Genomic DNA, 22232 nt, shown 5'->3' with positions numbered 1-22232 from the left:
CAGTGCACCAGGGTTCCAGATGGCCTTTGGTGTTTTCCTCTGGAGACCGAGATGTGTGCACAGAGAGCAGTCTCTTCTGGTTTCCCAGGCTTGTCTGCCTCTCTGAAGGTTTAGCTCTCCCTCCCATGGGATTTGGGTGCAGAGAACTGTTTATCCGGTCTGTTTCCTTCAGGTTCAGGCGGTGTCTCAGGCAGGTGTCCTGCTGCTCCTGGGCCCTCCCCCACGGGAGCCCAGAGGCCTTATACAGTTTCCTCTTGGGCCAGGGATGTGGGCAGAGGTGGGCAGTGTTGGTGGTCTCTTCCGCTCTGCAGCCTCCGGAGTGCCCACCTGATCAGGCGGTGAGGTCTCTTTCCCACAGGGTCTGGGAGCAGAGAGCTGCTGCGGGCCGGGATCCGCGGGCGTGGGACCTCCGGCAAACACAGGACGTGCCTGGTCCTAGATGAACTCTGCCTCTGTGTGTCCCGATCTCACCAGGCAGCTCTCTTGCAGCAGACAAGTTGGTCTTACCTGTGGTCCCGAGGCTCAAGTTTGCTCGCGGGGTGCTGCCCAAGGGCTCTTTGCGGCGGCAGCAACCAGGAAGCTGAAGTTTTCTTTAAGTGCTTCTCAGCTATTTAGATTCCTCTTTTGAGAATTCTCTGTTTAGCTCTATACCCCATTTTTAATCGGATTATTTGATTTGTTGGTGACTTTATATATCCTGAATATTAGACCTCTGTCAGATGTAGTGTTGGCGAAGATCTTTCCACCATCTGTAGGCTCTAGTATTACCTTAGTGACAGTGTCCTTTGCCTTACAGAAGCTTTTTAGTTCCATGACATCCCATTTTTCAATTGTTGAGCTTAGTGCCTGAGCCACTGGTGTTTTTTTTTTTTTTTTTTTTTTTTTTTTTTTGAGGAAGTTGTCTCCTGTACCAACAGTTCAAGGCTATTCCTCATTTTCTGTTCTATTAGATTTAGTGTATCTGATTTTATGTCGAGGTCTTTTATCCATTTGGATTGTTTTTAATGACTGAGTAGCATTCCATTATATAAATATACCACATTTTCTGTATCCCTTCTTCAGCTGAAAGACATCTAGGTTTCTTTTGAATATTACGAATAAACTTACTATGAACATGGTAGATAAAGTATCGTTGGGGTTGGGGATTTAGCTCAGTGGTAAAGCACTTGCCTAGCAAGCGAAAGGCCCTGGGTTCAGTCCCTAGCTCCGGAAAAAAAAAAAAAAGAAAAGAAAAGAAAAAAAGAAGTATCTTTGTGGGATGGTGAAGCATCTTGTGGTTACATGCCAGAAGTTGAGAGACGTGGTCATTGCCAGATAAACTCACAATGTCTGAGACTGTATGCACAAGATCAAGCAAGCAAATTCCAATATGTGGGAGGAGCTTCCCAAGTCCCACTCCTAGCTGACGGAATAGAGAGCTGAGGGGAAAAGGAAACTCTAGATTTTTCAGGGAGATAGCCCTTTGTAGGCTATTCATGGTAGAGTGGATGACCCTCCATTTGTGCACATACCTGAATTATCAAGTTAACTAAGTAGGTACACACATACATACGTGTGCATGTACGCACACACACACACACACACACACACACACATAGAGTATGTGAAATTGGGAGAGAAATGTATCAAATAGAAGAGAAAGGGGTTGGAGAGAATGGGGAAGAGAATGTGGAGTTGATCACAACACCTTATGTTCATATATAAAATGTTCAACTGTTAAAATGTATATAAACATGCCTGCAATTTCTATACATAGTGTATTAGATGAAATAAGAATATATAAATTTTATATTATTAGATGATAAAAATATTCATAAGTGGTAAGAAAATTCTTATTATAGTGAACACAAAAACAATGCCTGAAATAACCACCATTATTCACATGAAGTATAATTGAATTTATACCATCCAATATAACTCAGATTGATGGATTTCCCTAGACTATGACCTTTACATCGTTCCTGAAACTCAATCTAGAGAGACTGTACAGTCAGCAAATAAATAGCTAATCTTATAAACAACAAATGTGTCCTAAGTCTGGCAATGTACATCAAAAGATATACATTGAAGCATTATGGCTAAGCAAAATAATCCATGGTTTTCATTATCCCCTTCGCATATAAACAAAATCTATAGGTCCAATGGACACATATTCCATGAAATAGCGTGGGATAGAGCATCTCTTCACGGTAGGTAATTCCACTTGGAGAAACTGTTGGGAAAGTTTTTAGTGACTAATAGTTCCACTGAGGCAGGACAGAAATTGTAGACCCAATAAAAACTCTAAGGCAATTTTTAAAAGAATAGTTTATTTTTGTTTTATATGTATATGTGAGGGTCTGCATGTATGTATGTGTGCTGTGTGCATTCTTGGAACCCAAGGAGGCCAGAAGAGAGTATCAGGTCCCCTAGAACTACTTTTTCAAATAGTTGTGTGCTACCATGTGGGTACTATCAAGATAAAATTGAAACCCCTCCAGAAAGAGTACACGCTCTTAATCACAGAGACATTTCTACAAACATGTAAACCAACTGTTTCAAGTTGAGAAAATTATTCTAACACTAGTCTGAAGCATCAAATCTGTAAATTCTGAAGAATAATTAGGGAATTTCCCCAACTAAACTAAGAAATATAAAGCTATTGAAAACAAAAGCCTGAGACACAGTGTGATAAAAATTGATCAGTGGGACAAAACATAAAGACAAAAAAATCATAAAGAAAGTACAGAATAATTTAATGAAGTCTTAAAAGGCATAATATGCATATTATGGTTTAAAAATCATTTTCAAATATCATGTCAAAGTTTGAGACTGTAACGATACTCAGAGGTGGGAGCTTTAAAAGTTGATTAGGGTACAAAGGCTCTCACCTCATGAATGATTTGGTGCTATTGTTGAAGAAACACGTTAGTCATTATAGGAGTAGAGGCAGCAAAAATAGTCTGTGTTCGGCTCAAACATGTGCAAGACCAGACTCTGCCATGTATGCTATTCAAAAGAGATCTCCTCAGAGTAGCAGATTTAATTTAGGTCTTCCCATCTTGAAAATGATACACCAATTTAAGTTTGTATTTTTACAAGGGGAAGGCATGTGCAGTACACGTGTGTGTGTGTGTGTGTGTGTGTGTGTGTGTGTGTGTGTGTGTGTGTAGAGGCAACAGTAAGCAGAGACTAGAGGACAATCCCCATAATGTTCCTCAGGCAATCCTAGTTTTTCTGAAAGGATCTCAGACCTTACCAACTAGGCTAAGCTGATAGCCCAAGGGAACCCCAAGACTCTGCCTATCTCTGCTTCCCCAGCACTGAGATTACAAGCATGTTTCATATAACTCACTTTTTAGACATGGCCTCTCATGATGAAACTCAAGACTCCATGCTTATAATGCATGCAGTTTACAAACAGCCCTATCAGATGGCCACAGATTAGTTTTTATCACTTAAAAATTATCCTCTTTGTAATATTAAGTTTTAAAGCAGAAAATGAACTGTGACAGTGTTCCTAATATAAGTGTGGCTAAAATTTTAAGGAAAATATCAATGATATCTTTTCCTTATACCATAAGCTAAACAGATAAGAAACAGTGAGTTCTTGTTCTCCTTTTAAAGAAGGAGTGAAGCGTCCACATTTTGGTCATGAAAGCAAATAACATTTGAAATGTAAATAAGAAATACCCAATTTAATCAAGATGGAAAAAATTTTAGTTAACAAATAAAAAAAAACAGTGAGTTACTACTAAAAATATTAAACATTTCAAAAACAAAAACACAGCACAAATTATTATAATAATATGTGACAACCATTCTGAAAGCACGTTTTATAGATTTAATTTGATCAGAAACAATGGAAGAATACAATAAATGGCTATAAAGCACCTGGCCATGGCACACCTTTCGAAAGCTCAGAAAATCCTGGAAGGTTTGAGAAATCACATTTCTTCATGCCTGTGTATATTTGTTCTTCTGCTTCCAAGTCGACAATTTGAGATTTTCATTAGTCATTTAAAATACAAATGGTTTATGCTGTAATGTTCCTAAATAATTTTTGATTCATATATCCATTCCATTTTGAGAAACAAAGTGATTAACATCTTCTTATATTAACAACTCATCTTCATTTTATCACAAAATTTGTACACACTAACCTCTTAAGATTTTTCTTTTATCCATTACTAAATTAGCTCTCTTTCTGATTAGATTATACAATATTTGCCTTTTATTGTAAAATTAAACTTAGCAACACAAGCATATTAGAAATCTATGAAGAAATTTTAGCATAAATTATTCATTTAAGAAATTGGAATGTGTCATCTATGAGAAAAACAGGTCATAAAATTCCATGTCCTTTGAATCTCTTCTTCAGTGAGCCAAACCAAGGTTAAAGAACTGTGGCAAGAAGTCACAAAGGGCCAAACCCAGAATATGATAATAAAGTTACAAGTGCATTGGGGACTGAGCCAACTACTATCATCTACAGAGGGAACCTGATTCCGGTACATATATAAACATTCAATCATTATCTGCAATACTGTTTATATAAAAAGGTAAGCTGAAGGTGAAAGACCAGATCTTGGGTTTGGACTCCATCTTACAGAACCTGACTTAAGGCTGAACTCAAGTTAAGCAGCAGGTCAGAACTTAGCCCTAGTCTCCAGGTTACTCCTCAACAAACCTGTGTCTAACACCAGTCTCCAGGTTATTCCCCAACCAATCTGTGCTCCTCAGGTTACAAGCCTGCCATGGTACTTCACTTCCTAACAACCACCAATCATGGAGAAAGCAGTCATTAAGTTTATGGTTTGGATCCCAGCACCAGCCAATTATTTTTAAGGGCAAAAAAATTCCATAATAACCCCCTAATAAGATGTATGCAAGGCTAGAAATACCCTTGATTGGTTGCTTACCTCTAAAAAAAAAAATTCTTGCTTGAAACCGGGTTCAGGGCCTCACCCTCCCATCCTCCTGCATCAGAGAGGGCAGAGTAGACCAATCTCAAGCTTGAATAAAGACCCTAGTACAATTGCACTAGGAATTGGCTCCTTAGTGGTCTTTGGGGCTCAGGAAATGGGCACAACAAACGAAGTCATTGCAAACTTCATCTAAACTATTAAACCCTCAACTTCCTCCTCTGCTACAAGCAGCCCTGTGTAGCCACGCCAAGGACAGAAGTAGTGATATGGGTTTAGTCAATTGAACTTCTGGCCTCAGCATATAGGAGATGTGGAACCTAGTTAAACTGTTAGCCAAGCCTAGGAATTTTCTGGTAATACAATTTCAAAAAGAAACCCTTCTGGTCACTGATTTCAGTTGATTCTGATGACATTGAAATTTTCATGTCCTCAGTAAGATGCTGTCTCCTGTTAGCTTCTGGAATAGTAAATTACATTAAATTTTAATCTCCAATGCAACCTCAGGGTGCTCAATGCTACCCCATTGCCTCATTCCAGCTGTCCTATGAAGAAGTTACTGCACATCTTAAGATTGATAAGGCTTGTTTTTCTGTTATTAAGGATGAAATTGATTCATATTTTTCCTTTATTTCTTGTTTTAATATGACGATATTTGATGAAATAAATAAAAGGTCAGCATTAGGTAGCATTGATATCATTTAACATTTCTGAAAGGTGACACAATAGATACAGGTAGTAATTTCATAACCACAGAAGTTTCACTTCAGAATTGGTAAAAGTGCATGAGTGAGTAAAAGGCATAGGTGACCATGCAATGATGAAATAGAATGATGTTTGAATAATGGAAATGCACACATTAAGTTGTATAAGCATTATGCTAACTCTTCATTAATTATGGATAGGTACATTATCACTTGTTTATATGTGTTATGTGTGCAAATTGATAAGTGTGCTTGTTAGGTTGTTTTCTTTGTGAACTTGACACAAGCTAGAGTAATCTAGAAAAACAAACATCAGTTGCGAAATTGACTCTGTAGATTTGTCTGTAGGCAAACCTATGGGACATCTTCATTATTAGTTATTGATGTGACATGAGAGGGACCTGCTTACTAAGATGGCTCCAACCCTGGGAAGGTGATCCTCATTGCATAGGAAAGCAATCTGCAAAACCATGAAGATTAAGTCAGTAATCAGAGTTCCTCCATGGTCTCTGCCTCATTTCCTGTTTGCAGTTTCCTGCCTTGAGTTCCTTTTCTAACTACCAATCATGATAGACTGTACATTGTAAGGTGAAATAAACCCTTTCACACCCTCCAAGGCACTTTTAGACTTTTGTGTTTTATCACATTTCATCCCAATCACAGCCCCCACCCTCCTCTCCTCCTAGACCCACCCTTACAAATATCTCCTCCCACTACCCTTCCCCCTCCTCCTCAGGGAAAGGAAAGCCCTTGCAGCCACCCCTCCCTGGGACATCTAATCCCAGCAGAACTAAGCACATCCTCTCTCACTGAGGCCCAACCATCATTGGTTATTCTTTAAAATATCTTCATTATCTTACTAGTCTGATTTTACATTTTGAAAATGCTTATAGTTTGAGGAAAGATAATAAAAATAGCTGAAGGGAATTGTGTAAGTTTAAACCAGGGTCACAAAGGGGGAAGGGTGTTCTAAATTTCCATTGATGTCTTTATGTTTTCCTAAAACTCACAGAGTTCTCATTTAGATGTGATGCATCTCTTATTAGTTGCTAGGAATTAGACAAGGAAATGCTATTAAGAGAAAATTTTCCACAGTATCAACCCTTCCATATCAGATCAGATTCATTTTATTGTACATAAGTTCAAGTGTCATTTTCCAATGAGCAGTTTACATGCCACACATACCTCATTCATAAATGCCATATTTCTGACAGAAGTAAAACACTAATCTCCTGGGTTGGCATGCAGTAATTAAATTATTGAAAACTAGTTATGTTCCTTTAATGTCCAAAGATTATCAATGTATTTTCCTGATGAAGGTCACCTCAGAAGTCTAAAAATTCAGTTGTTTTTTTTTTTTTTTTTTTTTTTTTAGAAATATTCTCAGAGTACATGCAGATAGTGTGAATAGTGCATACATCCTTAGCTAAGAGAGGACTGACTTTGCCCTGAGCTCCTGCAGGACAATTCCGATTCATTTGAAAAGCCTTTTTAAAGGATGCCTTTGTTACAGGAGGCCTGGCCAGTTAGATGTCTTGCAATGTGAATTATCATGAGTGGAGCAATGTGGCATCCATTTAGTCCCCAATAGTCTGCATAGCTCAACCCTATGGCTAATCAAACATGAAGTTCCAGTGAAATATTCAGATGCTGGTGGTGGAAGGAGCTCCCCTGACTGCCTATTGTCACCGAAGGAGTGCAAAAGGATAAAAACTTCCTGCAGACAACAGAAGTTCACCATCCTAAAGTACTCTTTCTCTGAACTGTGCCCTGCTGATCTTGTCCCTTGGCTCCTTATCATGTTTTCTTTTTCTATAACTTGCCATAGCTGCATGGTTTAAGAATATTACTTTCAATGAGCACTGTAAGTTTTACCTTTGTGTAACTTTCTCAAAATTTTGCTTAGATTTGGCAAGACAACTGTAACTGGCAATTGGTATCAACAGTGAGTCTGCTCTTAAGGATTGTCTCTCCTAACTTGACAGAGTCCCTCACATGTCAGGAGCCCTCTCCAAAGAACCACTTTGTTAATGATACTGTAGCAAATAACAATGCATGCAGGGATACATGAAGAATTTAGTGTTACAACGCAATAATATACCTTCTAACAAGAGATATATGAAGTAGACAGAAACTATGAGACTTCCAAAGGTATCAGTGGTAGGACGAAAGAAAACTTCTGGTGCCAGAACCTGTACAGTGAGGACATATTGACTGGACGTCTACATATCAGATAATAACCTGTAAGTAACAACAGTATGGAAGACCCAGCTATCTGAACATTTGAGAGCATGAGCAGCAGAGAATGGTAATGATACATATTGAGCCTGAAATGCCCCTTAACCATGCTGAATCTTTGAGTCTTTGGATATTGATTGATTCAATCCAGAGGGCTGTGAGGTGACCAGTGGATTATTTCATCTATGAAGTCATGATTTAATGGCATTATTAGAAGGTGACAGAGCCTAGAGATTGGGCTCTGGCTAGAGGAAGTAGGTCACTGGGCTTGTCTTTGAAGTGTGCTATTTTGTTCCAACCCTTTCTGTCACTGTCTCTCTGCCTCCCAGCTGCCAGGAGGTGATCAGCTCAGATCCATGCAGCACTCTCTGATATCGCATTCTGCCTCACTTCAGTCCCATGGCATTGGAGCCAGCTTATTGTGTGCTGAAACCTTGAGGCCATAAGCCAAAGAAACTTTTCCAGCTTCAAGTTGCTTTCACAAATATTTGTCAGACTAATATAAAAACAAAACAAAACAAAACAAAAAACCTACAATCTGGCTTCACAGAAGGTGAGCTCATTCTCCAATAAGCTTATTAGCTTTTCATGATTCATAGAAAATGATAAAAATCTTAGGACTATAGTACTTATGGAACATATAATCTGTTAAAAGCACTATTGGGTAGTTTAGCTGTTTTTTTTTTACATAAAATTAAAAGTTCAGTTACTTTGAAACTTACTTGCTTCTAAGAACTGTAAAATATCAAACACTTACTAGTCAAGCTGAATTTAAAAAAATATAGCCATATGAAAAATTATATACGTTTAAACAATTTTAAACTATTTAGAAAAGCTGCAACTGTATTTAGACAATGTACTTTCAGCAGATTAGTTTAAACATACCAAAAACTTAAGCTCCAGCAAACCTACATGATTCACATAACAGAGTTTAAGCATGCAGCATAGTCTTGGGTTAGTCATGATTTGATGTTTCTAACAAATGGGTACTAAAAAGATCATCCTTTGAGCTTCAGGGGGCAAATATTAGAATTATTTGAAAGCTGGCTATCATAGAATACACTTGTAATTATATCACTCAAGAAATTATGCAAGAGTACTGCAAGTTCAAGGCTAGCCAGAGTTTTAAGAAGAGATCTTGTCACAACAATTAATAAGAATATAAATGACCAAAATAAGTTAATTCAAATATGTAAACTCAAGATCAGTGAATAATTAATCATTCACTGCTTTACATCTGTAATAGTAAATTTCTAAATGTTGTTTCCCTGAAATAAGACATACTTGTGACAACTATTTATTTTCAATGATGTCCTGGTTAGATTTTGTCAACTTGATCTAAGCTATAATCTTCTGGGATGAGGGAATCTTGATTGAGAAAATACCCTCATCAAGTTGGATTCTGGACAAACCTGTGGCCATTTTTCTTGGATAATTACTGATACAGGAAGGTATGGCCCACTGGAGATGGGACTATCCTTGTGTAGGTGGTTCGGGTAATAAAAGAAAGCAAACTGAACAAGTCATTAGGCCAGTAAACAGCACTCCTCCAGGGCTTCTGCTTCAGTTCCTGTGTCTAATTCCTACTCTGCTTGAAATTCTGCACTGACTTGCTGTTACTTAGACTTATAAGATGAAACAAATTCTTTCCTTTTTAAGTTAACTTTGGTCGTGGTATTTCATCACAGCAAAAGAAGCTCTAAATAGAACATGTATTGATCCCAGGTTCATGGGACATTGCTGTGACAGACATGACCTCGTGTTATGAGGAAAGATACTGTTGTATCATTTAAAGTACAGATTGCTCAGCACTCATAGAAATGTTCAATTGAAGTTTGGAAGTTAAGAATGTTGATATCGCCCTGTTCCCAAACCCCATGGGAGAGAGAGCTGATTGCCCAGATGTGTGGGCAATCCTGAGACTGCAGGGCAGGAGAGACCACCACTTCTGCACACCTTTGCCCACATCCCTGGCCCAAGAGGAAACTGTATAGGGTCTCTGGCCACAGGCAGATGGGGCGGTCAAGCTGCAGGAGCCCTGAGGTACAGACTGCGCCCAGAACTGAAGAGACCAGGTCAAAGAGCTCCCTGCACTCAAATCCCGTGAGAGGGAAAGTTAGACTTTGAGAGGAGCAGACACACCTGGGAAACCAGAGGAGACTACTCTCTGCCCACATTTCTGACTCTAGAGGAAAACCCCTAGCACCATCTGGGCCCCCTGCCCACAGAGACCCAGGAGAAGTAGGAGCAGGCCCTTCTGGTTCCCGCCCACAGGGAGAGCTGAAAGCCATTGGTCAGGAACTACTAGAGGCCTGAAAGCTGAATACTCTGTTCCCATAACTGGCTGAAAGAAAACAGTAAAACAGGTCTATAGCACTCCTGACACACAGGCCTATAGGATGGTCAAGCCACTGTCAGAAATAGCAAAACAAGGTAACAAGAGAGACAACCTGATGGCGAGAGGCAAGCACAGGAACCTAAGCAACAGAAAACAAGACTACATGGCATCATCAGAGCCCAATTCTCCCACTGTCACGCCCACCTCCGCCAGCAAGGAAGACTCAACACAGTTGGGTTCTTCTCAACCGCCTTTATTGCAGGACCACCTTCATTGCTGATACGGGGACCTCCAGCAGCAAAAACGCTCGCCTTATATACACAACAGTCCTTCAGGGATTGGCGGAGGATGTATCACCCCACCATCACCCCTGCTACTTGTCCTCCAAGGATTGGCGGAGCACTAATCGCCTCATTAGCATGGTACCACCTTGGCCAGACTGATGCCAGGTGCAAAACCTGTGCATGCACAGTACTGCTGTGTCACAGGAGGGCACCAGATCACCTCATTATCCTACAGCTGCCCTGGCAAGGGGACAAGCCTGTGCATGCGCGATAAGTTGTTTACACAGGTGGGACTGGGCGCCAACTTTGCTCCACTGCCTCTCCCCACATCCCACCAAAGCAAATACTGAATATCTAAACACACCAGAAAAGTAAGATCTAGATTTAAAATCACATATGACCATGATGATGGAGGACTTTATGACATAAAGAACTCCCTTAGAGAAATGCATGAAAACACAAGTAAACAAGTAAAAGCCCTTAGAGAGGAAACACAAAAATCCCTGAAAGAATTACAGGAAAACAATCAAACAGGTGAAAAAAATGAAAATGGAAATAGAAACAATAAAGAAAGCATAAAGGGACACAATCCTGGATATAGAAAATCAAAGGAAGAGACATGGAGCCAAAGATACGAGCATCACCAACAGAATACAAGAGATAGAAGAGAGAATCCCAGGAGCAGAAGATTCCATAGAAATCATTGGCACAACTGTTAAAGATAATGTAAAAGGGAAAAAGTTACTGGTCCAAAACATACAGAAAATCCAGGACACAATGAGAAGATCAAACCTAAGCATAATAGGTATAGAAGAGAGTGAAGATTCCCAACTCAAAGGGCCAGTAAATATCTTCAACAAAATCATAGAAGAAAACTTCCCTAACCTAAAGAAAGAGATGCCCATAAACATACAAGAACCCTACAGATCTCCAAATACATTGGAACAGGAGAAAAATTCCTCATGTCACATAATAGTCAAACTACCAAATGCACAAAAAGGAAAGAAAGAAAGAAAAAACAAAGAAAGAAAGAAAGAAAGAAAGGAAGGAAGGAAGAAAGAAAGAAAGAAAGAAAGGAAGAAAGAAGGAAAGAAAGAAGTAAAAAGTAGAAAGAAGTAAAAAGTAAAGTAGAAAAAGTAAAAAGAAGAAAGAAAGTAGTAAGGGAAAAAGATCAAGAGACATATAAAGGCAGACCCATCAGAATTACACCAGACTTTTCACCAGAGGCTATGGAAGCCAGAAGATCCTGGACAGATGTCATACAGACCCTAAGAGAACACAAATGCCAGCCCAGGTTACTGTATCCAGCAAAACTCTCAATTAACATAGATGGAGGAACCATGATATTCCACTACAAAACCAAATTTACACAATATATTTCTCCAAATCCAACCCTAAAAAGGTAATAAATGGTAAAGCCCAACACAAGGAGGCAAGCCACATCCTAGAAAAGGCAAGGAACTAATCCTTTTGCAACAAAACAAACAGAAAACAAGCACACAAACATAATCTTACCTCCAAATACAAAGATATTAGGAAGCAACAATCACTATTCCTTAATATCTTTCAACATCAATGGACTCAATTCCCCAATAAAAAGACACAGATTAACAAACTGGATAGCTAATGGGGACCCAGCATTTTCTGCCTACAGGAAACACACCTCATAGGCAAGGACAGACACTACCTCAGAGTAAAAGGCTGGAAAACAACTTTCCAAGCAAATGGTCTGAAGAAGCAAGCTGAAGTAGCCATTCTAACATCCAATAAAATCGATTTTCACCCAAAAGTCATCAAAAAAGAAAAGGAAAGACACTTCATATTCATCAAAGGAAAAATACACCAAGATGAACTCTCAATCCTAAATATCTATGCTCCAAATACAAGGGCACCTATGTACATAAAATAAACCTTACTAAAGTTCAAAACACACATTGCACCTCACACAATAATAGTAGGAGATTTCAACACCCCACTCTCATCAATGGACAGATCATGGAAATAGAAATTAAACAGAGACATAGACAGACTAATAGAAATTATGAACCAAATGGACTTAACAGATATTTATAGAACATTCTATCCTAAAACAAAAGGATATACCTTCTTCTCACCACCTCATGATACTTTCTCAAAATTGACCATATATTCGGGCACAGAACAGGCCTCAACAGATACAGAAAGATAGAGATAATCCCATGTGTCCTATTAGACTACCACAGGCTAAAGCTGGTCATCAATAACAATAAGGAAAGTACACCCACATATACATGGAAGTTGAACACTGCTCTACTCAATGATAACCTGGTCAAGGAAGAAATAAAGAAAGAAATTAAAAACTTCTTAAAATTTAATGAAAATGAAGGTACAACATACCCAAACTTCTGGGACACAATGAAATCTGTCCTAAGAAGAAAACACATAGCTCTGAGTGTCTGCAGAAAGAAACAGGAGAGAGCATGTATTAGCAGCTTGACAGCACACCTAAAAGCTCTAGAACAAAAAGAAGCAAATCCACCCAGGAGGAGTAGAAAGCAGGAAATAAACTCAGGGCTGAAATCAACCTAGTAGAAACAAAAAGTACTATACAAAGAATCAACAAAACAAAAAGCTGGTTCTTTCAGAAAATCAACAAGAGAGATAAACCCTTAGCCAGACTAACCAGAGGATACAGAGAGTGTCTCCAAATTAACAAAACCAGAAATGAAAAGGGAGACATAACAACAGAATCGGAGGAAATTTAAAAAATCATCAGATCCTACTACAAAAGCCTATATTCAACAAAACTTGAAAATCTGGATGAAATGGACAATTTCCTAGGCAGATACCAGCTACTGAAGTTAAATCAAAAACAAATAAACCATTTAAACAACTGCAAAACTCATAAAGAAATAGAAGCAGCCATTAAAAGTCTCCCAAACAAATAGAGCTCAGGTCCAAATATGTTCAGTGCAGAATTCTATCAGACTTCATAGAAGACCTCATACCAATATTATCCAAACTATTCCACAAAATTGAAACAGATGGAGCACTACCGAATTCCTTCTATGAAGACACAATTACTCTTTTACCTAAACCACACAAAGACCCAACAAAGAAAGAGGACTTCAGACCAATTTCCCTTATGAATATCGATGCAAAAATACTCAATAAAATTCTTGCAAACCGAATCTAAGAACACATCAAAACAATTATCCATCATGATCAAGTAGGCTTCATCACAGGTATGCAGGGATGGTTTAATATAAGGAAAACCAACAACGTAATCCAATAATGTAAACAAACTGAAAGATAAAAGCCACATGATCATTTCATTAGATGCTGAGAAAGCATTTGTCAAAATTCAACACCCCTTCATTATAAAAGACGTGGAAAGAACAGGAATTCAAGGCTAATATCTAAACATAGTGAAAGCCCTATACAGCAAACCAGTAGCTAACATTAATCTAAAGGGAGAGAAACTTGAAGCAATCCCACTAAAATCAGGGACTAAACTAGGTTGTCCACTCTCTTCCTACTTATTTAATATAGTTCTTGAAGTACTAGCCAGAGCAAAAAGACAACAAAAGGAGATCAAAGGGATACAGATTGAAAAGGGAGAAGTCAAAATATCACTATTTGCAGATGATATGATAGTATATTTAAGTGATCCCAAAAGTTCCAACAGAGAACTACTTAACCTGATAAACACCTTCAGCAAAGTGGCTGGTTATAAAATTAACTCAAATAAATCAGTAGCCTTCCTCTACAAAAAAGAGAAACAAGCTGAGAACGAAATTAGGGAAACAATACCCTTCATAATAGTCCCAGATAATATAAAATACCTCGGAGTGAGTTCAACCAAGCAAGTGAAAGATTTGTATGAAAAGAACTTCAAGCCTCTGAAGAAAGAAATTGAAGAAGATCTCAGAAGATGGAAAAAGCTCCCATGCTCATGGATTGGCAGGATTAATATAGCAAAAATGGCCATTTTAACAAAAGTGATCTACAGATTCAATGAAATCCCATCAAAATACCAATCCAATTCTTCAGAGAGTTAAACAGAACAATTTGCAAATTCCTCTGGAATAACAAAAAACCCAAGATAGCTAAAACTCTCCTCAACAATAAAAGGGCTTCTGGGGGAATCACTATCCCTGAACTCAAGCAGTGTTACAGAGCAATATTGATAAAAAAAAACAAAGCAACAACAACAAAAAAAAAAAACCAAAAAAAAACACAAAAAAAACCTGTATGGTATTGGTACAGAGACAGACAGATAGACCAGTGGAATAGAATTTAAGACCCAGAAACAAACCCACACACCTATGGTCATTTGATTCTTGACAAAGGAGCCAAAACCATCCAATGGACAAAAGATAGCATTTTCAGCAAATGGTGCTGGTTCAACTGGAGGTCAACATGTAGAAGAATGCAGATTGATCCATGCTTATCACCCTGTACAAAGCTTAAGTCCAAGTGGATCAAGGACCTCCACATCAAACCAGATACACTCAAACTAATAGAAGAAAAACTAGGGAAGCATCTGGAACACATGGGCACTGGAAAAAATTTCCTGAACAAAACACCAATGGCTTACGCTCTAAGATCAAGAATCGACAAATGGGATCTCATAAAATTGCAAAGCTTCTGTAAGGCAAAGGTCACTGTGGTTAGGACAAAACGGCAACCAACAGATTGGGAAAAGATCTTTACCAATCCTACAACAGATAGAGGCCTTATATCCAAAATATACAAAGAACTCAAGAAGTTAGACCGCAGGGAGACAAATAACCCTATTAAAAAATGGGGTTCAGAGCTAAACAAAGAATTCACAGCTGAGGAATGCCGAAAGATGGCTGAGAAACACCTAAAGAAATGTTCAACATCTTTAGTCATAAGGGAAATGCAAATCAAAACAACCCTGAGATTTCACCTCACACCAGTGAGAATGGCTAAGATCAAAAACTCAGGTGACAGCAGATGCTGGCGAGGATGTGGAGAAAAAGGAACACGCCTCCATTGTTGGTGGGATTGCACACTGGTACAACCATTCTGGGAATCAGTCGGGAGGTTCCTCAGAAAATTGGATATTGCAATACGTGAGGACCCAGCTATACCTCTCCTGGGCATATACCCAAAACATACAAGATGCCCCAACATTTAACAAAGACACATGCTCCACTATGTTCATAGCAGCCTTATTTATAATAGCCAGAAGCTGGAAAGAACCCAGATGCCCTTCAACAAAGGAATGGATACAGAATATGTGGTACATCCACACAATGGAGTACTGCTCAGCTATCAAAAACAATGACTTTATGAAATTCATAGGCAAATGGATGGAACTGGAAAATATCATCCTGAGTGAGGTAACTGAATCATAGAAAAGCACACATGGTATGCACTCACTGATAAGTGTATATTAGCCCAAGTGCTGGAATTACCTTAAATGTACAGAACACCTGCAACTCAAGAGGGATGACCAAAATGCGAATGCTTCACTCCTTCTTTGAAAGGGGAACAAGAATACCCTTGGCAGGGAATAGGGAGGCAATGTTTAAAACAGAGGTAGAAGGAACACCCATTCAGAGCCTGCCCCACATGTGGCCCATACATATACAGCCACCCAATTAGATAAGATGGATGAAGCAAAGAAGTACTGGCTGACAGGAACCGGATGTAGATCTCTCCTGAGAGACACAGCCAGAATACAGCAAATACAGAGGCGAATGCCAGCAGCAAACCACTGAACTGAGAATAGGACCCCCGTTGAAGGAATCAGAGAAAGGACTGGAAGAGCTTGAAGGGGCTCGAGACCCCATATGAACAACAATGCCAAGCAATCAGAGCTTCCAGGGACTAAGCCACTACCTAAAGACTATACATGGACTGACCCTGGACTCTGACCTCATAGATAGCAATGAATAGCCTAGTAAGAGCACCAGTGGAAGGGGAAGCCCTCGATCCTGCCAAGACGGAACCCCCAGTGAAAGGGATTCTTGGGCGGGGAGGGCGGTAATGGGGGGGAGAATGGGGAGGGGAACACCCATATAGAAGGGAAGGGAGAAGGGTTAGAGGGATGTTTGCCCGGAAACCGGGAAAGGGAATAACATTTGAAATGTAAATAAGAAATACCCAATTTAATTAAGGTGAAAATAAAAAAGAGCTCTAAAAAAAGAGTGTTGATATCAAGGCAGATAGTGGATAACTGGTGTTTGTGATGTCTTAGAGGAAAGCAAAGGCCCTATGGGAGCCAAATATGCTATTTTGAATTAAGAATATGTGTTTCTGGTCTTCTACAGCTGAAAAAAATGGCTATCTTTAACAAGAGAATATTTCCACTAATGTAGAATGTTTGCTTAGACAACTGATGAGGTTCTGGTCTGCTGGGGCTAAAGAACCAGCTGTATTTAGAAGAGGCCAGCATACTTGACTCAAAAATCTGGAAGGTGTTTCCTCAGCACACTGAAACTGTGGTCAGAGGGACCCAAGGCTTTGTGCTGACAGGCAAGCTTAGTGATATGTAAGAATTTTCCAGATGGTACTTTTCCAGGCATGAAGGGGTCATAGGGAGCAGTATATGAAGCCATGGGAGGCCCTTGAGGAAGCTGTAACCTCAGTTGTCTTAAATGCCCCAGGGTTCGAGAAGTCACAAAGAGGCTTGGCGACCTGCGGTAGGGTCAGAGTTTCTGTAAAAAGAACAGAACATAGATTATTGGTGAAGATACAGATCAATTACAACAGAACCTTCAGCATGTTAGAGAGCTGCAGCTGCAGGATGGAGTCAACCTTATCCTAGGAGACAAGCTTTAAGTGCTTTAGAGAACAGAACAGGGGAAATAGAACAGCTCAGGCCCTTTGGAGTATAGGAAACCTTGAGTCCCATAAATCTGACACCGAAGTTCACACTGCTACACTTTGGTTTCACTTTGTTCTGATCCTCTCTAACCTGATTCTTCTGTCTTGAAATAAAGTATTTAACTTTTTTTTTAAATAGAAGCTCCTGGTTGAGAGTCTTTGGATATCTTAGAGAGGATTTAAATTTTGAAAGAGACTTAGAATGTTTAAAAGTGTATGTGTTTTTAAAGACTATAGAACTTTTAAAAGGTGAAATGCATTTTATAGTGAGATACTGTTATTATTTGAATTCTTGGAGATAAATAATAAAGCAAAGTTTATAGTTTAATAGTAATAGATAATGGCATGTCAAACTGACAAAGGGTCAATTATCTTGGTTTTACTTGTTTTTTTGCTTTTGTGTTGTTTTCTTTTGTTTTTTTGTCAATAAGACATAGTAATCATTTGGATAATCAATTGAGAAATACCACCACACAGCTATCCTGTTGGTAGGCCTGCGAAATTCTTTTCTTGAATATTGACTGATAAAGGCCCAGCCCACTAAGAGTGTTGGCATTCTTGGGAGCTGGTAGTCAGTGGCAAGAAGGCAGGCTTAGCAAGCCACAAAGAGCAAAGTAAAGCAGTATTCCTTCAGGATTTCTGCCTCCAGGTTCCTGCTCTGACTTCCCTCGGTAATGGACTGTTACCTGGATATATAAGATGAAATGAACCCTTTCCTCCTTCAACTTTCTCTTGTGTCTGGTGTTTTATCACAGCAATAAAATTCCTAACTAAGACAAATGTTAAAGCTGTCCAAGCATGCCAAGGAAAGTCATCTAAGCTGCTTATCCAGGAACTCCCACTGGGTGACAAAGGATACTTAAGAGCTGTCAGGTTGGGGGTGGGGGGATCAATCGAAAATCTAGTCAACAGCTTTGTGAATTTTCCAGTTCTAAACCCTAGACTAAGTATTTCCCATGCATTGCTTTAAAGGACATTTAAACTGTTGATGGTATCTGGCCAATAGAGTGATCTGTTAGAAGTACTATTCAGAAGCATTATCTGCCTCTTCAAACCACACTCCACCTTCTGAAGGCTGGGAGATGGAATGAAGAGGTTTCTTATTTTTACATTTAAGAGATCAAATTAAATGATCTTTACACTTTGATATATATTTTATGATAGTACCTTCTTTTTGGGTCTTATAAGTTGACTTACTTTAATTGCAAAGCCATAGTCAGACAAAATATGTATTTCTAATGGGCATAGGAGAGTTTTGCAATTTCTCCTCCTTGGAGTTACACTGCAGTGAATGACAGCACGGTGACAAAGGAGGCTGAGGTCCAGTACAGCTCATTAAACATGTTCAAGGAAACTGGTAGACAGATGTGATCTGATATTTCAACCAGGTTCTTAAATCATTGCATTGTGGCAATAGATCTGAACTTAAGGAGTGAGAAGGAAGAAACAACAGGAGAGGGAGAGGAAGATGGAGAAGAGAGAAGGAGGGAGGGAGGGAGGGAAGGGGGAGAGAGAGAGAGAGAGAGAGAGAGAGAGAGAGAGAGAGAGAGAGAGAGAGAGAACAGAAACTGAAATTAAAAAGTCATAGGAATTCCAGATTGTTTAAACCATTTTCATCAAATTTCACCTATGTAGGCAAGGTTGTGTTATTTAACATAACAGTAGAGAAGCAAGTGGTTATTACTGAAGGCTGCCCAGGTTTTTTCAGCAGGCGACAAAGCTGAGCACCTCTCTGCTCTGGAGCCTTATCTCTGCAAAGCAGCAGCCTTGAGAACACAACTCACTCCATCTGTGTTACATGTTCTGATCCTAGCAGCTGAGGAACACAGCAGCTGATAGACTCCTAACCCCTGGGGAACTGGAGCAGTCAGACAGCAAAGAAATACATACTTGGCACAAATACTTCCTTCCATCCGCTGTGTTTACACACACGCTGCACTGTGAGATGCATGCCCTGCGCCTTAAGTCACCTGATGTTTGAGGCTGTTGCAGAATCTGGCTGACAGTTTACATTTTAGTGCACTTATAGATTCAAGAGCCTTTAAATAATATGTCCTAGATACTCGTTTCATTTCATGATAGGTGACAACGGTGGCTATTGGATATGTTGCATTTTGCATCACTGTTCTGTGTGCACAAACATGGTCTTTGAACACTTGTCCAAGCCACACAACGAGGCTCTCAGTAGCTGCTGTTTTCAAATTGCTTACTAGCTGTTTGTTATTGTTGCTTCATGGTGGTATCGCTATTGCTTTCAGTTCTCCTTGTTACTGCCAAATGGAAAGAGAGTAGGGTGTTCTTACTTCAGACTTTTGTCACCTGATAACATATTCAAGCTGGAAAATGCACACGATGTGACAACTTCAGACTAGATGAGGGATCTGTGTAATTCTCATACGTGTTCATTTTATATATATTTATGCAGCATATAAATATATTCAATCTTTTAAGGGTATGCGGATTGAATCATGTGAAATAAAATTCTGCTTTCCGATCATGAGGGATTAATGACTGAGCGAGAAAAAGGGAAAGGATACTTGACGTGGAAGTTGGTGACAGGGTGAGTAAGCGAGTTAGGAGATGTTAGAGCTCTGGTATACCCAGTCATTTTCCCAAATGAGCATACAGATCTGCAGGCTTTCCTCCACATACAAATCATGAAGCTGTGGAGACAGAAAAGGAACTTTATATTTTTCTAAGTTCATAACTGAAATTCCTCCAAACAGCAGGTAAACAAGGAGGAAATATTAATTTATTAATTACATCTTTAAGCCTTTAAGCTACATTTATTTTATTTGGTATAGGTATAGCATGCTTTCGGAGATCAGAGGAAAGCATTAGGTCAGATATTTGCAAGTCGCCATATGGGTATTCGGGACTGAAACAAGGTCACCTCCAAGAGCACCAAATAATCTTAATAATCAAGACATCTCTCTTTTGTCTCTAGAAGTTGAGAAATAAAAACCCAAAGATAAGTTTGGAAAAATTATTTCATACTAAGTTTATAGAATTAGCAACACACTATAGAGAAACATGTCCAGGCGAAGAGAGTATGAAGAAATGATAATAAAGTTTGCAAGGACTTAGCAGCCCCCCCCTTTCTCCTTTGAGAAGTTGGATGCACCTCCTGGGTATTACCCTATCCTGCATATCAAGTCACTGAAGGACTAGGCATATCCTCTTACACTGAGGCCAGACAAGGCAGCCTGGGATCGATAGGCAGGCAACAGATTCAGGGATAGCTCCCTGCTCTTCGGGGACTCACATGAAAACCAAGCTGCATATCTGCTACCTATGTGTGGGGGACGGGTTTGGGGGGTAGGCACAGCCCATGCTTAGTCTTTGGTTGATGGTTCAATCTCTGGGAGTCCCCAACAGTCAGAGGTAGTTGACTCGATTGTTTTTTTATGGAGTCCCTATCCCCTTTGGGTTTCTCTATCCTCCCCCAACAATTCCACAAGATTTCCCCAGCCACATAAAATGTTTGGCTGTGTTTCTCTGCATCTATTTCTGCTGGATGTTGAATGGAGCCTCTCAGAGTTTGGCCTTGTTAGGCTTCTGTCTGAAAGCATAACAGAGCATCATTAATAGTATCAGGGATTGATTCCTGCTCATAGGATCCGTCTCAAATTCACCAGTCATTGATTAACCGACCATTCCCTCCATGTCTGTTCCATATTTGTCCCTGCACATCATGGCAGGACACATCTTGTGTGGAAGGTTTTGTGGGTTTTTACTATCCCTGTCCCTCCACTGCCTGACCCGACGAGGTGGCCATTTCAAGCTCCAAACTCACTGCTAAAATTCTCAATCAGAGTCAACCCCCATAGACTCCCTGGGGTCTCCACCGTCTCAGGTCTCTAACATGTCGTCCCACTGCCTGCCCCCCAATTTCCAATTTCTCTCCCCATTATTCCATACAAGTGACGCACCACTGCCATGTTCCCCAACCCATCCCCTCTTCTATCCAGCTTAACTAGCACCCCTCCATCCACCTCCAATGTGTGTTTTATTTCTCCTTCTGAGGAAGATTCAAGCATCCTCCCTTCAGACTGCCTTATTACCTAATTTCTTTGGGTTTGTGGATTATTGTAGGATGATGTCATTATGCAGGTGAAGGCAGGTACAAGATAGAACAAGACCTGTCATTGGATGAGAAGGAAGGATGGGCGGGAGAAAAGTTTAGGAGGAAGAGACTGGAGCAAGAAGAGAGAGCAATAGATATAACATGGCAGTGGATTTAAGATTCCTCTCGCACATCTACAGCTTGTTATGAGTATTCTTAAGGGATGGATGTGTACAGGGTTTTGTATGTCTAGATGAGCAAATTATATGTTATTTAAGTGGGCAATTATATCTTATCAATTGGATCAGACGTGTTGTGTGTTCTTTCATGTGGCGACTTAATTGAATTCAAGAGAGCGTGTGGTGGCTGGACACACTGGGCCGCCACAGAACTGGGATGTGTATGTCTGGCATGATGGCAACCTGCCTTGGGAACTAGATGGGTAGAGAGATTGTTGCCAGACTCAGAGAGTAGCCATCGGCAGTGTGATATGGGATGGAGCAGAGCGGGTGAGATACTTGGCTGACTGAGATGAAAATATCAAACAGATGTAATGTGGCCACACGGTTCTGGCATTAGAGCAGGTTAAAAGAAAGCCTTGTTTTAATTTTACAGCAACAGGTTATAGCATGGTTATCCTGCACTTTATGGCTAATGTCCACTTATAGAAGAGGACATACAATACTTGTCTTCCTGGCTCTGATTCATGGCACTCAAGTTCCACCTTTTGACTGAAAAATTCATGAAGTCTTTTTTTTGTTTGTTTGTTTGTTTTTACTCTTTCATAACTGAGATTTTATTGGACGAGGAGCAGAGTACATAGACATTCCAATTCTTATCACAAGTACCCAAACTCTG

This window comes from Rattus norvegicus, chromosome 6, assembly GCF_036323735.1.
Source record: "Rattus norvegicus strain BN/NHsdMcwi chromosome 6, GRCr8, whole genome shotgun sequence".
Classification (NCBI taxonomy): domain Eukaryota; kingdom Metazoa; phylum Chordata; class Mammalia; order Rodentia; family Muridae; genus Rattus; species Rattus norvegicus.
The sequence above is the reverse complement of the archived record's forward strand: the minus strand, read 5'-3'. Positions refer to the sequence as shown.